Below are 18,380 nucleotides of genomic sequence, written 5' to 3'. Positions count from 1 at the left end.
ATGATCAGGTAGTCTGTAAGCGAGTTGGACGTATCGGTCATTTGAATAGTCCTCTCCCCAAAACCCACCCGTTAATCTTAGAATCGTCAGTGTAAATGGAAATGCTGCGATCAGCAGGGAAGCACAGATCCGTCTCCATACATGCATCTCTGCTGGGAGTACTTACCATAAAGTTGCTTCGAGGAAGACAACTATAATAAAGTGTGCTATTGTTTTAGTACTCCAACTAGATGACTTTCTTAAACATAGGGTTGACGTTGCTGGTGCTCAAAATACTGGTACATCTTAGTGTAGAATACCAAAACGCCTATTTAGAAGATAGAAACCTAAGCAGAATGGCGTGAGTGCGAGGAGCTTCAGATGCTGGCTGAAAGGACTGATGGCCATAAATTCTACCAAAAAATCCGGCAGAAGACGACAGTTTTCAAGACCGGGGATGAAGAAACTATGATGGCAGCCTGGCAACCTACGTGAAGAGTGAGCGAGGAGATGACGAGCCCGATGTCCCCCTAGCTACAAACGGAATATACGAAGTGGGAATGATAATATTCCGATTAAAAATTACAATAAAATAACTATTCAAGCTCGGAGGTAAAGAGCTGGTAAATAGCATAAACTAACGTCTATGCAAAATATGGTCGGGGATGTTTAATATCAGCCTGTTTAATATCGCGTGTACCATGCTCGATCAGACGACAAAACAAATCTTAGCAGAAGACTCACAATAAGAAAATAAATATGCAAGTGACTTATGACAAGCCAACTCCCTATTTCTTAAAGCCCCACTGATTCGCATGCGCATTCCTCTGGGCTTCACTTCAGCATGCCTCTAAACTAGACCGTTTTTCATAGAAACTTCCTCCACAAATACTAGTACATTGAGTCTTTCGCCGAGAAATCGAGGGCAAGGAAACATTACGTGTTCTCCGTTTTCTAGTTCGATAGGACAGTGTGGACTCCACCCTCAGCAGGCTGCTAGTATATTTTTGGGTGAGCCAGTAAAGATTTGTGCCACAGATCCGTCTCCATACATGCATCTCTGCTGGGAGTACTTACCATAAAGTTGCTTTGAGGAAGACAACTATAATAAAGTGTGCTATTGTTTTAGTACTCCAACTAGATGACTTTCTTAAACATAGGGTTGACGTTGCCGGTGCTCAAAATCCTGGTACATCTTAGGGTAGAATAACAAAACGCCTATTTAGCTGGCTACGTTGGACAATAGCTGACGGGTAGTTTCGCCTGGGCATTATTCGCATAAGAACTCCTCTAACTTTAGGAACCATCACTCCTACCGCCTTGAAGTACTACTTAAAAGTTAGTTTTGAGTCAGCGTTTACTCCTAAATATTTCAAGGCTTTTGGAGTTTATTTGATAATCTCCGGTGTTTCGAATAAATTACCAATAGTCCGCTTTGAGCTCACCAAAACCACTTCTGTCTTATTGCTAGCCATCTCCAGCCCCATATTCGTCAGCCATTCTTTCAACGGTGTCATTACATAATTCTTTGAGCAGATACTTTCTAAGTCATTGCTACGACAACAATAACATTTGCATAGCCGACATTTTGCATGTCTCCGGGAAGGTTGATTTATAGCACACGCATCTAATTCCATAGCGGAGGACCTATGTAGAACAGATCACTGATGAACGCTGCGGGTGATGTTGTGCTTTCTTGATCGCTCATTTGCTTAATAGCTAGCAAACCACCTGGTCTTTGATGAAGGCGCTCGCTGGTAATGCGCTCTAGAATTTTTTCCTCGCAGATCCAATATTCAAAGAGACCTGCATGACGATGGTTGTTTGGGCATCTTACCAGATTTCAGCAAAAGAGTTAGTCTTAGACATTTCTCTGTGCGAGGGAAAACGCCTTCTTGGATAGAGCTCTGATAAGACCCACAAATACTGAACTTCGCCTTAATCGTTGGCGGTTAAGCCATGATAATAATACTTCGAAGTGTCACCTACCTATCCAATTTTCAATCCGTAAAGAAAGCGTTACGAAATATACAGCTCTAGGACTACACTACTTTAGGATTGTTGTATAATTTTACTGGAGGTAAGTGACAATTAAAATTGTGCACTGTTGTTGTGCCACTGCCGCTGATGAAATGTGTATGTACATACATATGTTAGGCTGATAACAATGTTGATGATTTAGCTCGCGATGTTATTGATAATAATGATGATTTGTTAGGCGCCATTTCGCTCGCGCCTTCAATTGTTGCTCTCTTTCAGTTTTAACAATCTTTGTTGTTCTTCACACTATTGATGTTATTTATATGATTTTTGTTTGTTAATGTTGAGCGTTCTATGCTGTACCCTCGAGGGCACTGACATATCTGAGAATATAATAAATTGGACTTGGGGGGGCGGGGGTTGGTAGAATTTATGCTCATGCACGGAATTCCCATTTGTTGTGACATCACATCATATGAGTCATGAATGGCGCAGAAATAGACAGTGCCAACAAATTCGTATGAGCGAAGGGAAATTGAAATTAATAAAGAAACTTAATGGAATTGTGGGCATACATTTGTTAGCATGTCTTCAACAATTGTCTGATCTAAGCACATAATACATAAATTAATAAACTATGCCAACATACATATATGTGTACATTAGCCTGGGTCGACAAAAAAGTTGTCAATGTCCACCCCTAAATTTGAAGACTGTGTTGAGAGGGTTTCGGAAAAATTTTTTTTAATTTTTTTTGATCCTTCGAAATACAGCCGAAATGTAACTTGGTTATTTGACGTCCGATTTTTAAAATTGATATGTCATTATTTTGGCCTTGAGAAGCTTCACATTCCCGTTTAATGTCCTTTTAAGCTATGAAGTCGTTTTCACATGATTAGGTCAGCTAATCAAATCGGATGTCAAATAACCAAGTTACAACGAAAAAACCGTTTCGGCTGTATTTCGAAGGATCAAAAACAATTAAAAAAAATTTTCCGAAACCCTCTCAACATAATCTTCAAATTTAGGGGCGGAAATTATCAACTTTGTTTTTCGACCCAGTCTAGTGTACATATCCATTGTATATGTATGTGTAAAGGCACAAAAGATGCGCTTATCACATGCCAGTACGCAGAACGTCCTCGTTGACTTAACCCGATCAATTGAAGTGCTGTGTGTGAAAGAGTTGGCTTAATTGGCTGCAAATGAAGCAGAAAATGAAAAAAAAAAAGAATCTTGATTGTGATTCCACTTGCTTGCACTTGCAATGTGATGCAGTTGTAAAGAACTCCTTGTAATGTCTTAAGGATTTTCTTTTTTATTTAAACACTTGTCTGTGAAACGCTGGCCCTTATAACTTTAGGTTAGGTTAGGTTGTGATACCACGAAAATACACCGTTAGCTTTCCTCTTCGAACCATTTTGAGGACCTGATGAAAGCTACCAGGTCCTTGACGTCATGCTCCACAACCTGGCTTAGATTATCAAGAAATGGAGCACCCAGAAAGCGCTGCCGTGCTCCGCTTAGTGCTGGGCAGTTACAAATGAGGTGAACCACCGTTTCCTCCTCCTCATCCTCTTTACAACTCCTACAGCATCGACGATAAGGCGCTTAAGCCTAACCTTTCTGCATGCCTACCTATGAGGCAATGACCAGTTAGTGCCCCCAAAAGTGTGGAAATTGTAGCCTTTCTTATGTTGTACACGTGTCGGGATCTTTTAGGATCCCATTTAGGCCAACTTTCTTTCGATGTTCGACATCCCGGTGTTTGTAGCCATCTTTCGTCAGCTTTACGGTGGATGTGCTCTGTTAGCATTAGCTTGAATGTGGCCAGTGGCATACCCAAGCGTTCTTGGCCAAGAAGAACCTGCCTGGTTGTACCCTGCCTAGCGAGTTCATCTGCATGCAGTTTCACTTGATTTCCCTATGTTCAGGGACCCATGTGAGGTGTACACGGTTCTGTTGAGCCATATCTTGAAGAGATCCGTGACAGTTTAGTGCTAGTTCAGAACTGAACGAGTAGGAGCTTTCCACCTTCGCAATATATCGATAAATTTATATAATCTCATTTTACTACTCAAACATATTTAGTTTGGGCGCGTACACCTAAATCAATCACAGTGATTGGCTTAATCAATTTCATTGACTGGCGACCAGTTCTAACTCTAGCATGTGACCAGTCTATATTGATGACTTCAATCGTTCCCGAGATAGTCGGGCTAGTGCCTTAATGGTGCTTGTTACCGCAACCTGCGATCATCATAACACTCCCCAAAACCTTCTGGGAGTGTCCTTATCGCTGCAATAACAACAAAAACCGGCTTTTATGGATAACAATTTATAATCGCCGACTTATCGATTTGTTATCGACGAGTGATCGGCTTTCTATTGGTTTGTTATCGGTTAGTTTTTGACGGGTTACAGATGTGTCACCGATTTTGTTGATCAATCACCTATACATTTTTGATAACAAATCGAGAACTTTTCGTTAACAAAATTCATAACACGTCGATAACAAGTTGGTAGTACTCAGATAACATTTCAAAAATAAATCGATAACTTTTAGATGACATATCGATAACATTTAGAAAACAAATCGATAGCTTTTTGATCAAAAATCTATAACTTTTCGATATGCAATATCAAATCGGTAAGCTCTGATATCAAATCGTTAACTTGTCGATAAAAAGTCATAACACGTCGATAACAAATCGATACAATTTTTTGATAACATATTGGTAATGGGTCGATAACTTTTCGGTAGTACATCGTGTAAAGTATTTGGACGGTTTTTGATAAATTTCCGATACAAATTGTTAGTTTTTGATAACAAGCTGACAACAAACTGGTACTTCTCTGATAACAAATCGATAACTTTTTGATAATCAATCGATAACTCGTCGATAAACAAACGCTAACTCAGCGATAACTTTTGCTGTCAATGTCAAATTTATAACACTTCGCTAACAAATCGATAACTCGTCCATAACACACCTAAAACAACCCGATAAATCGTCGATAAGAAATGCATAACAAGATCTTAACCCGTCGATACCAAACCCACAAATTATATATAAGAAACCGGTAACACTTCGGTAACAAATTGACAACAAGCAGTCCGGTTGCGGTTACGGCTTCGGTTTTGATTTCTAATCTCTTCTCTCCTCTCCATTCATTTATTTCTTCGGAAGGTTGGGGGGGGGGGGGTCTTTTGTCAAAAGCTAAATTTAAGCAGCAAGTTTAAGTTGGCTTATTACTGCAGCGTCTTCCAAGCGAAAGTTGCCGTGACTAAGGATGCGGTGGATGAAATGCAACCGGTTAAAGTACGGCATTCAACATCTACTAGGTTAGCCAAGCAGCTGACAAGGACTTGAGTTCAACTATAGTGCGATCGAGTGTGGTCTGGCAGTGCCTGATCTCGCTTGCGATTGCATCGAACTATTTTATGATTAAGATTATTTGGGTCGCTGGGCATACTGATATCCCGGCCAACTGTCAAGCGGATCTCTTAGCCTTATTTGGTACAACTGAACCGGATGAAGAGGGCTGTAGGGATTGCGGGATTCCGTTGGCCACACTGGTCTGTTTCTGCATAGATGCCTCGAGTGAGGCCAGCAAGCGTTGGGAAGGCAGCACCTCTTGCAGGGTAGCAAGATTCTTCTGGCCGGAAGTCGGTCTGTCGAAATTATTGGGTTCACTAAGGTTCTTCTATCAATGGTTATTGGGATTTTGATAGGACACTGTCCAATGAGAATCCATGCGGAGGGTCTCAATATACTGCTGCAGTTGGAATCATTGAAATATTTTATGTTTGACTGCCAAGCTTTTGTCAGAAAAAGACGAAAGTATTTCGGTCTCGACTCACTTGGTTCTTCGGAGAATTTATCTAAGGGTCTTTCGAAATTATACGCAACGACACTCTAAAAAGCTATAGCTTACACCATTATTGTGGTATGTGGTATCATAACGAACTTTCAAGCTGAGCGCAGAACACGAACACAGAACGTGCTCAACCGTTTCTTCCTGCAGCTCGCACTTCCTACACCTGCTGTTATTGACGAGGCCTAACTTAAAAGAATTTGAAGCCAGAAGATACGTGTCCAGTTAGTATTGTTGTTGTGTTGTAGCGATAAGGACACTCCCCGAAGGCCTTGGGGAGTGTTAACGAGTTGATAGTCCTTTGCCGGCTGCAGATCCGGTACGTTCCGGTACCAAGCCCGACCATTCCGGGAACGATTTGTTATGAGCACATGCGACCTTCTAGGCCATCCCGCTCTCCTACCCCCTATATCCATGAGGAGCTCGGGGTCGCCAGAGCCTCGGCTGTTAATGAAACAGGATTAGCCATGGATAGGTGAGGTTGACAATTGGGTTTGGGGAAGCTATGTATTGCGCTGGCAACCTGAAAGGGCCGCGCTACACAAACCCCTTGAATCCGGTATTTTAGCCGCCTCTTACGACAGGCATACCTACCGCGGCTATATTCTAACCCCCTAACCCGCTGGGAGTGTCCACTTAGTATGCCCATCATAAGCTTTAAGTCATTTCTCTTCAGAGATAGGATGCACCGTTGTGAGTTTTTGAACACATACCACTACAAAAAATGTTAGCTTTGTGCACCACTGCTATAGATCATCCCGGTTCCGTTAGTTTGGTTCCATGTTTACGGGTGTATTATATTGTCAGACATTTCCGCTTCCTTTTCCACCATTCCACCTCTGTTGAGGTTCTAAGATACACCCTACCTTCAGCGTACACTTCTCTTGGGCGGTCATAACTTGACTGACGGTGAGTGCCCGCCAAAGGGAGGTGTCACTTTTGATGAACTTTCTTTGTAGGTGCCATTCCCCTTTGGCATGATTATTTCGTTTAAAGCAAGAGTTATAGCAAACCCTGAAATAAAGTGCATCTCAATACATCTGCAAGTACATCTGCCCCCTATACGCATTTTAATAAAAACATAATTGAACAAATATCTGTATAAGATGAATGTATGTATTTAATTGTGTATTTGTATACATACAATCAAATATAATTTGTACCAATTAAACATAAATGCATTTGCTACTTACAAAATTGTGCAATTGCGTGTACTTGTATGTGTGTGTGTGTGTGTGTGTGTGTGTGCGCGGAAGTCATATAAACATTGAAAGTGAGATTTAATTGTTTGAGTACTATAATAATTTACATACATTCCTACATATGTAAATGTGTAATTGGTTTCTGGTGGGTGCAGTTGTTTGAGATTTGTTTGCTTCAATTGGTTAAATTTTTTTTTGATTAAAAGCTTAAGTTGAAGCTCATTGATTAATCGTAATTGAATATGAGAATTAAGTGGATATCAATATTTGAGCATAACCAAAGGAAGAAGAAGATGCATTTAATGGCGAACATATGTAGATGAAAAACAAGTAAGGGTGCCTAAGTTCGGGTGTAACCGAGCATTATATACTCAGCGTGAGTTTCAATTGTGCAGTTCATTTCATATAAACTACTTTTTTCGAATTTTTTACGAGGGATACATTTTTTTTGAGCTTCTAGTAATATTGTGTAATGCTTGATCGAAATAGGGCGTGGCACCGCCTATTGAAAAAATTATTTCGCCCAATTTCCTTTTGCAATATAACTTGGTAAGTGAAATATCATTGATACAAAACTATTTTTCGCTAAGATATAGCTTATTATTCTAATCTATAACCCTAAAATCTTTTATATAAAAGTGGGCGTACTCTTTAACCGAACCCGTCCATTATTACTAAATATATTTCCTGCTATTCCAATTTTATTACGATATTGTGGCGAATTTTAGCATCACTATGTTGTTAGTAAATAAAGGCACAACAACAATAAAGCAAGCTGCCACTCTTGTGTGCATGAACACATCAATTTAATTATCATTTACACACACACATGAAAGGCGACGAGAAGTCCATGCACACACATGACCAGCAGCTTCAAGTGAAGAGATGTCTCACACACACACACACATGTAGTCATCAGCCGAAGTTCTTATTCACACATACACACGCATATAACTAAAATTACCAAGCAGAAGTTACAACAATTCTAGAAGGTTAAACGTCTAGACCTCTGGAGAAATATGCAGACGAGACAACAGAGAGTATAAAAGCAGCGCAAGCTGAGGAATGACTAATCAGTTTTGATTTAAACACGCTATTGGTTGTGAAGTATAATTGTGAAGTAATTAGCGGGGTCGCCCCTCGGCAGTGTTTAGCAAGCACTCCGAGTATATTTGCCTTGCAGATGCCGTTCGGAGTCGGCATAAAACAAGTAGGTCCCGTCCCACCAATTTGTAGGAAAAATTAAAAGAAAGGAGCACGAAGAAAATTGGGAGATAAGCTCGGCCTTATGTCTCTTCGGAGGTTATCGCGCCTTACATTGTTTTCTTTTATAAGCATCTAATTACGATCCGTTAATTATTCTTCGAATTACGGCTCCCGAAACATAGAAAATTGCTTGGTCACAAAAGAGGAGTTGCCAAGCCCATTTCGAAAAATTTTAGTTTTCTTTTATTTCTTGTTATAATTCCACTTGAGTAAAGAAATGCCATTGATATAAATCAGTTTTTGCGAAGATGAAACTTTATTTATTGGTCCACGACGATTTTAAAAATCTTTTATATAAAAGTCGGCGTGGTCTTTAACCGATTTCGTTGATTTTTCTACGAAGCGTTCTTTTAAGTAAAGGGAACATCTTTGTTTAATTTTGTAATAATAGCTTTAACGGTTTTTGATTTATGATTAATAATATTTGCGGTGCCACGCCCATTTTCAAATATTTTAATATTTTCCAAATTTTTGTTATAATTCCATTTGTGTTGTACCAATTGATATTAAGCTCTTTTTCGCAAAGTTAAAGCCTATTATATTCGTCTACAAACCTTTTAAAAGTCTTTTATATAACTGTGGGCGTGGTCCTTAACCGATTTCGTTAATTTTTTCTATTTTTATTTTTATTTCCTGCTATAAGGAAAATATGTAGTCAATCTTATTACGATCCGTTACTTAGTCTACGAGTTATGGCTCCCGAAACATAGAAAATTGCTTGGTCATAAGAGGCGTTGCCACGCCCATTTTCAAAAATTTTAGTTTTTCCTTTTTTTTTGGGTATAATTCTACTTGAGTAAAGAAATACCATTGATATAAAGCTCTTTTTTGCAAAGTTAAAGCTTATTTATAAAAGTGGTTGTGATCCTTAACCGATTACGTTAATTTTTCTACGAAGCATTCTTTTAAGTAAAGGGAACCTCTTTGTCGAATTTTGTAATGATAGGTTTAACGGCTTTTGATTTATAATTAATAATATTCGTGAAATTGATTTTATCACAAGTGGGCGGTACCACGCGCATTTTCAAATATTTTTCAAGAGTCTCAATATCAGTCCACCCGTCAAATTTCAATATTCTGGGTGTATTATTTACTAAATAATCAAGTTTTTTGTGTTTTGCAAAATGTTATATATGTAAAAAGTGGGCGTGGTTATCGTCCGATCGTCTCATTTTCAATACCAATCAATTCTGGGTCCAGATAAGCGCGTGTAATTTGGTGAAGACATCTCAATATTTGCTCAAGTTATCGCGTTAACGTACGGAAGACGGACGGACGGACATGGCTCAATCAAATTTTTTTCGGTACTCATGATATCGATATATGGAAGTCTATATCTATCTTGATTCCTTATATCCCTTACAACAAACCTTTATCAATCAAAGTGAATGTACTCTATGTGCAAAGCACGCTGAGTATAAAAATTGATTGTATTTTCATTGTTACGCATCATAAGCATATCTGAAGTACAACTTTTACTCTCATTTCATTGATTAATCATTAAATTACCATCAATGAAAATGGGCAATTGCTGGCTAATATTTATATTCCGTTGAAAACGAATCAAAAAATCCAATTGAGTTGCACTACTATTAGGTCTTGTCATAGTAAATTTTATGAAGTAAATATTCAAAATAGTGTTTGACCGAAGCTGGATTTTTGAACAGAAGTCGAACCGCATGTTCGATTTTGACCTCTTAACCGGCGACTAGGTTAGGTTAGGTTGAAGTCACTGTCGCGGAGGCACACATAGGTCAGTGTAAAAAGGCTAATTGTAATACCACAAAAATTCACCATTAAGTCTCCTCATTGAATCATTTCGAGGAGCTGATAAACGCTACCGAGTTCTTGATGTCGTACCCCACGACATGGCGTAGACTACATAGAAAAGGAACTCTCAGGTAGCGCTGCCTGCAACAACTTAACGCCGGACAATTTCACATGTGATGATCTACCGTTTCCTCCTATTCTACAGCATCGACGATAGGGAAATCCCAGCCATTGAAGAGGCCTGGCCTCCAATCCGTTTTCTATGGAGGTAATAACCGTTTATTTCAATGCTATTATTCGTACGATCGTAGAGGCCTTGTCTCGAATCCGTGCTCATGATTTTACATTTTACTTTATTGCGCAGCCTTTCCAGGTTTCTTAACCATCTCGTTTTGTCTGCGATGACATAGTACGCTTCTGTCAATTTTTCGATACGGTTGAGCATATGACCCACGATATTATCGGGAGTGTAATCTTCGCCAAATATGCTGTGCAGTCTATATCTTTCAAAAAAGATGTACACATCGTTTTTCGTTTCGTCTACGCAGCGGCCGCATATATTATTTTCCTTGTGTTTGAACCGGTGGAGGTATTCCTTAAAACATCCGTTTTCAGTTAGGAACTGGGTTAGGTAGAAATCCACTTCGCCGTGTGTTTGTGTCTGCCCTAGAGCACCACTTATGCTGATCGTACTCGAACTGTGCACTTTTCCCAACAAATTTAGGTTTGACGTCTTGCTCAGGGGTGACCACCATACGACTATCACATGCAGCAATAATAGTCGAATACCGCGAATTACCGCCGTGGAGATTAAGCACGAGCCCCTCTTCCAATTTGCGTCGTGCTTCATTTAATTACATGTCTTATGCCGACTCCGAGAGACAGCTGCAAGCAGATGAATTTCCACTGGTATCTTTTTCTACTTAATTAAACTCGGATTATTTGCCAAATCACTGACCCCGCATAGAAAAACTTATTTTTGATTGAAACAACTTTTTTCTAAAATTTTGATGTTGCTTTTCCCGGAACTTGAACCCAGAGCCTTCGGTGTGGTAGGCGGAGCATGCTGCCACTACACCACGGCGACCACCGCATAATAAATAATAAAATGCAAGCTAGTCAGTCTTCTCCAGCTAACCTGGTTTATCAAAGGTTAGTGGAGTTTTTCTGTTTTTCCCAAACTGCGGGGTGCCTTCCAATCCCCGAGCTGACCCACCTATTCAAGGCGAGCGCAATGAATTTTAAAGGTTGACACCTACTATGTAGCATGCAATTTGTGGAAGTGGTAGTGCAAGGAAGCTAGTACTTATGGAAAGCCAGTAGGAGAAGACACTTTTGGCATATTTGGATGTTTATGGCATTTACTCGCCGACTAAATTGAGGACAGGCTGGTGCACGAACTATTCCCTTCAGCTCTGAGTCTAGCCGTGGACGGATGCGTAGGTACCAGGGACTAGCGTTGTGCCTCCAGGGTGCATTTCTGCTCAATCCACATATCGGCTTATTAAGCATTGGGTTTAAACATATCTATGAAGACGGGGGTGTACAACAAAGAAGCCAGTTTTTACTGGAGTCCTCTCAGTTTTCCTTGTAGATAACTACCTCGGCGAGCAATCCATTTACCATCGAAGACTACTTCTAATCTTAAAAGGTTAACACCAATCCCCGCAACTTGTCGGTTTTTACCGACACTCCTAACCCTGCGGTTCCGATATTCGAACGCGCTCAGTTGCTTCACTACCGCTGTTGGTCGCCCCGAAATCAACTAGTACTACCCGCTATCATACCGCCACCCACCTGTTTCCGTCCCGATTCGCCACCCTGCCGCTACTTCTACTATTGTCCTTGCTGTAGTTGTTGTTGTTGTTGTTGTAGCGATAAGGACACTCCCCGAAGACCTTGGGGAGTGTTATCGATGTTGATGGTCCTTTTCCGGATACAGATCCTGTACGTACCGCCCTCCCACCTCCTAGATCCATGAGGAGCTCGGGTCGCCAGAGCCTCGGCTGTTAATAAAACAGGATTCGCCACGGATAGGTGAGGTTGAAAATTGGGATTAGAGAACCTATATATTGCACTGGCAACCTGAAAGGGTTGCGCTACACAGCCCCTTGAATCTGATATTTTAGTCGCCTCTTACGACAGGCATACCAACCGCGGGTATATTCTAACCCCCTAACCCGCTGGGGGATCTAATTTGCTTATTGTTCTTGCTCGTGCCAATGTGTTCGGCTCCGTTCGCTTACGTTTGCTCGATGTGCGACACATACTAATAAGTCACACCACATCTCTCGCTCCCCAAGCTCTGTATACGGAAATGTGCGGCCTTTTTGCATCTGCCCGTGTGTGTGTGTATATTCAATCTTAGCACATACATAAATATTGTGTGTAATTAACCCTCAGGCAATGTGAGGATCAGCATTCGAAAAAACCCACCTTATAGTTCATAAATCAAAAATGTTTGTTCCTCCGCTGATGTATGAGGAAAATATAATCAAATGTCGATGATTTCTTCAGATATCAGATATACATTGTAGAGGCATTTTTCGGATCATCCGTCAATTGCTATGATATAAACGCATCAAGCTCATCTACAATACAGACGGTCCTAAGTTTAAGTCCTGGGCTTCGCCGCTCTACAGTGATTTGACAAGCACTCTGAATCTGTTTCTTCCGAGATTGAGTTTAAAATTGCTAAGGGTTTATCCCATCCACAAACTTTTTTCTAGTGATTTCAATAGGATTTTGCTTCCACGCGGTAACTTACTGACTATTCCCAGAATAAACTGTCAGATGGCTGTTTGCGCTTCTGTGTGGTGGATTTATTTATAATCCTCTCTCCGCTTTTATCAAATATTCAGCTATAATCCGGCTGGGAGCTTATTGTCGATACTTTCCAGTTTCTTTTCAAAAGATTCAGGTATACGGTAGTAATTATTATTTTAAAGGCCTTTGCAATCAACGAAATGCCAAGGCCTCCTGGGGATCTCCGACAATTTTAAAGTTTCTCACGTCTAACTACCCTGTAACCAATTGAGTTATACATCTTCAACCTCTTAAGTGATATAATTCCTACTGGGTAGCCGCACATGTTGCATGGTATCTCTCATAAGCAAATCTAAATTACGGCAGGTATGTATATACATATATACATACATACCTTTTTGCTATCAATTCAGTTTGTGTACTATTAACAAATTTATGTAGGTATGTACATAAGTAAAATCTCTCCCCTGCACTCAACTTCTAAACTTAGCCCCACACGTGTTAGCCATTCATGTGCATTTCATTTAAGAAAGCAATTGTTTGTTGTTATTTTATTATTATGTTCACTTATGACGCGCCAATATTGTTGTTGTATGTAAGTATTTGTTGTGTTGTTAGTGCTATTTGTGGTACACTAATTTGTGTAAAGTGTAGTTGAGTCGATAAATCAATTTATATGTATCTTTGGCCAAGTGGTGGGCACTTGACGATGCATTTGATTGTATGCTCTATACAACAACACATACATACATGCTTGTGTGTGTGTGCATGCGATATGCGTGCCATTTTAATGAGTACATGTTCTAATGATTTTTATTATCATGATTTTGGTAGGTATTTCGTGAACAATTTATGAATGAACTGAAGTGCAATTGGACATAATCTCAGTCCGTCGAATTTGGCTAGATTGTGAAGGGCTTTGTGAGTTAGGCGATCTTTCTGCGCTTCTAAGACTGATGGATGCCTAATAATGATTATATTGGCATTGAACGGATTAGTTCCTGTCTAGACAAACTATATAATGTAGGCATATAACGGAGAGCTACTAAGACGAAAAGGAAAAAAAGGAGAAGATAGATATTAAAAATGAGTAGAAAAATTCGTAGAAAGAAAAGGCGAAGGGAGAGCAGATGGGGAAGAAATTAAAGGCGTAGAAGCAACAGAAGGTAAAGATAACAAGTAAGGAAGGCTAAGTTCGGGTGTAACCGAACATTACATACTCAGTTGAGAGCTGTGGAGACAAAGTAAGGGAAAATCACCATGTTGTAAAAAGAACCTAGGGTAACCCTGGAATGTGTTTGTATGGCATGTGTATCAAATGTAAGGTATTAAAGAGTATTTTAAGAGGAAGTGGGCCATAGTTCTATAGATGGACGCCATTTAGGGATATCGCCATAAAGGTGGGCCAGGGGTGACTCTAGAATTTTTTTGTACGATATGGGTATCAAATGAAAGGTGTTAATGAGTATTTTAAAAAGGAGTGGGCCTTAGTTCTAAATGTGGACACCTTTTCGAGACATCGCCATAAACGTGGACCAGGGGTGACTCTAGAAAGTGTTTGTACGATATGGATATCAATTTAAAGGTATTAATGAGGGTTTTAAAAGGGAGTGTCACTTAGTTGTATATGTGAAGGCGTTTTCGAGATATCGAACAAAATGTGGACCAGGGTGATCCAGAACATCATCTGTCGGGTACCGCTAATTTATTTATATATGTAATACCTCGAACAGTATTCCTTCCAAGATTCCAAGGGCTTTTGATTTCGCCCTGCAAAACTTTTTCATTTTCTTCTACTTAATATAATAGGTGTCACACCCATTTTACCAAGCTTTTTTCTAAAGTTATATTTTGCGTCAATAGACCAATACAATTACCATGTGTCATCCCTTTTTTCGTATTTGGTATAGAATTATGGCATTTTTTTGATTTTTCGTAATTTTCGAAATCGAAAAAGTGGGAGTGGTCATAGTTGGATTTCGGCCATTTTTTACACCAATACAAAGTGAGTTCAGATAAGTACGTGAACTGAGTTTAGTAAAGATATATTGATTTTTGCTCAAGTTGTCGTGTTAACGGCTGAGCGGAAGGACAGACGGTCGACTGTGTATAAAAATTGGGCGTGGCTTCAACCGATTTCGCCCTTTTTCACAGAAAACAGTTATCGTCCTAGAATCTAAGCCTCTACCAAATTTCACAAGGATTGGTAAATTTTTGTTCGACTTATGGCATTAAAAGTATCCTAGACAAATTGAATGAAAAAGGGCGGTGCCACGCCCATTTTGAAAATTTCTTTTATTTTTGTATTTTGTTGCAACATATCATTACTGGAGTTGAATGTTGACATAATTTACTTATATACTGTAAAGATGTTAACTTTTCTTTTAAAATTTGAATTAAAAAATTTTTTTTTTTAAAAAGTGGGCGTGGTCGTTCTCCGATTTGGTAATTTTTATTGAGCAGACATATAGTAATAAGAGTAACGTTCCTGCCAAATTTCATCATGATATCTTCAACGACTGCTAAATTACAGCTTGCAAAACTTCTAAATTACCTTCTTTTAAAAGTGGGCGTTGTCACGCCCATTTCCAAAATTTTACTAGTTTTCTATTCTGCGTCACAAGTTCAACTCACCTACCAAGTTTCATCGCTTAATCCGTATTTGGTAATGAATTATCGCACTTTTTCGATTTTTCGAAATTTTCGATATCGAAAAAGTGGGCGTGGTTATTGTCAGATATCGTTCATTTTAAATAGTGATCTGAGATGATTGCCCAGGAACCTACATACCAAATTTCATTAAGATACCTCAAAATTTACTCAAGTTATCGTGTTAACGGACAGACGGACGGACGGACGGACATGGCTCAATCGATTTTTTTTTCGATACTGATGATTTTGATATATGGAAGTCTATATCTATCTCGATTCCTTTATACCTGTACAACCAACCGTTATCCAATCAAAGTTAATATACTCTGTGAGCTCTGCTCAACTGAGTATAAAAAAGAAGATAAAAAAGAAACGAAGAATGTGATGAATCTGGAAGGGGTGACATAAGGTTGACGGCCATAACGTCAATTGATCTTACGACCACTTTGAATGACCACAAGCCTAGCTGAGATTATAACCGTATGAAATAATCACAACGTCAAATTTCAATGTCAACGATTCCGACATTATGGCCACCCGAACCAGACATTATTTTTTCCGAAATGGTCGCAAGTCAAATCTTTTTATTCTCAAGTGGCCCATTCTAGTAAAAAATCATAAAAAGCAACGGGCCCAACGAAGTCCCTTCTGATATGAGAAGAACTTATTAAACAAAAAGCTCAGTGGAAATTTGAAAAACAAAAATCGCTTAATTTTTAATACCAAATTTTCGCATGCAGGCTATTTTTCCTGATTCTGATTTCATTTAAATGCAAAATCGACTTAAAAGCTGGGCCGGTGAGGATTCCTTTGAAATAAGAAGAGCACAACGACTGCTGATATGGATATGGTTATGGTCTCTTTCCCGCAATGGTCATACGGTTGTCCGCAAATTCGCGAAATGGCCGTAAACTCAAACTCACAAAGGGCATTAAGTCGTTTGATATTATGACCGCTTGAAGTGGTCATAAAGATAATTGATAATACGCTTTCTTGAAGTGGTCATAACGTCAATTGACCTTATACCCGTTGACCTTATGTCCCCCCACGAGGAACACACATTTGTTGGACTGGATTTTGTTTTTTGATGAAGAGAAACGTAGATTAGGTTAGCTTTAGGTTGAATGGTAGCATAACCATCCGCTGTAATTCCACACAAGTTAACGGTGAACAGTGACGTAAGCTTGGCAACGATATAAGACCGATTCCCATCCGAGGACTAACCCGTCGGTTCTCATTACCCTACTTTCATCATCAGGGAGCCAGATGATCTTAATTTGAAAACTGTTCGATACAATCGACATTAAAGTCTGGCCGTGCTAGAACAGTATCGACAGTATAACTCAAGCTTTTCATAGCTGCTTCGCTTCCGAGTAGATATTTAATTTTGTACTAGTCATAGCACTGAACAGTATTCCATCCACCCGCATCTTTGATTGCAGGAACTTCCGATTGTAATAGGCTGCAGTGATCGAACAGATTAAGCTCGACAGAAAATATCCCCACGAATACTTTCGTCCAGTTTTGAGCTGTCCAGTCCACTGACCTAGATTACTCAGCTTCCCATTCCTCCCTCGAGGGAATCACTGAGGTGAAGCTTGCACGGCGAGCTGTCGTCGGCACAGAATAAAAATATTTTAAAGTCTAGGCTGGTAAGATTGCCCCCGTAGCCCACGAAGCCAGATTAACGCCCGGGCCGAAGCAACCTCCCCGCAATATCTGGATACCACCGAGCACTGTCCTTTGTTCTGACACTAATATTTTTGTGACGCTCACCGTGGCCAGTGCACTTCATCAGCTTTGAAGTCTATGGGGCAAAATTGGGTTGACTACCAGTGTACAATATTTGACGAGAGTCCCCTGCTCCTACTGATGGCCCCTTATCAGCAGTACAAGTCAAAAAATGCTTTTATAACTTCCAAGTCAGTTTAATGACCACACCAATATCTAAATATCTAACCCTATCAAGAATTCCAGCGGTACTCACCCAAGCGATGGAGTCCTGAAAGCGGGGTTCTTATATCTTCGCACAGCCGATTACACGACCAAACTACCGTGTCCAGATATCTCTAGCAAAACATCGTATAGGGTGTCTTGAAGTTCATCGCAGACTAGAATTGCCAGGTCGTTTGCGTAGGCAACTTCTCGACAGCGACTGAATTCATGAATTACCAGCAGCTCGTTAACTATCGCAACCAAGAGTAGAAGAGATAGAACTCTCTTGTTTGGCGTGCCTCTGCACAAATTCCTCTCAATTGCGGACGCACCACACTCCGATGCGATAGTTCTGTTGCAATGAACGAATTCAACCCCAGCTCTTTCCACCCGAGCTTTTTCCATTGCTCAATGCCGACCATATTTAATTAAGAATCTTGTTCCGCATTTGGAATGAAGATAACTTTATTATAGCCCAGCTTTAAAGTTTCACACGTAATAATGGGTTGACTTCCCTAAATGCGGATGACAGGCAGTCCTGTGGGTTCAATTACCGGCGCTGCAAGTAGAGGTTCCTCCCAAACCAAGACATGAAGAAAATGGTTGTCCATCAGAAGCTTCACTGATTCCTCGCTACACAGCTTGCAGCAACCATTCCTGTCTCAGCTCCAGGTTAGTTTATTCCTACTAGCTGTTTTGAAGAGCCGTCTAGTGGAAGCCTTGAGATGGACGAGAACTTCCGTGAATGTGGAAGTGGAAATAGGAGCGTGGGTGATTTAGTGGGAGTGAGAATGGGAACGGGAATGGGAGTGGCAGAGTGGGAGTTAGAGGGGGAAGAAGCACTTTTTAAATGTAAGCAAACCAATTTTCGGCAAAACAACGTCTGCCGGGTACACTAGTACTTAATATAAAGTTTTTATATTTCATTAAAATTCTACTCCGTTGCATCTT

At 40.0% G+C, this 18,380-nt stretch overlaps 1 protein-coding gene across 4 annotated transcripts in view; it reads left to right on the top strand.

The window, feature by feature from the left end:
- Window positions 1-18,380, top strand: part of Sur (Sulfonylurea receptor) — a 129,923-nt gene that overhangs the window by 23,305 nt on the left and 88,238 nt on the right. The window lies entirely within an intron of this gene.

This window comes from Eurosta solidaginis, chromosome 2 (genome assembly GCF_040869045.1).
Source record: "Eurosta solidaginis isolate ZX-2024a chromosome 2, ASM4086904v1, whole genome shotgun sequence".
NCBI lineage: Eukaryota > Metazoa > Arthropoda > Insecta > Diptera > Tephritidae > Eurosta > Eurosta solidaginis.
This window is presented reverse-complemented; position numbering and strand designations above follow the sequence as displayed.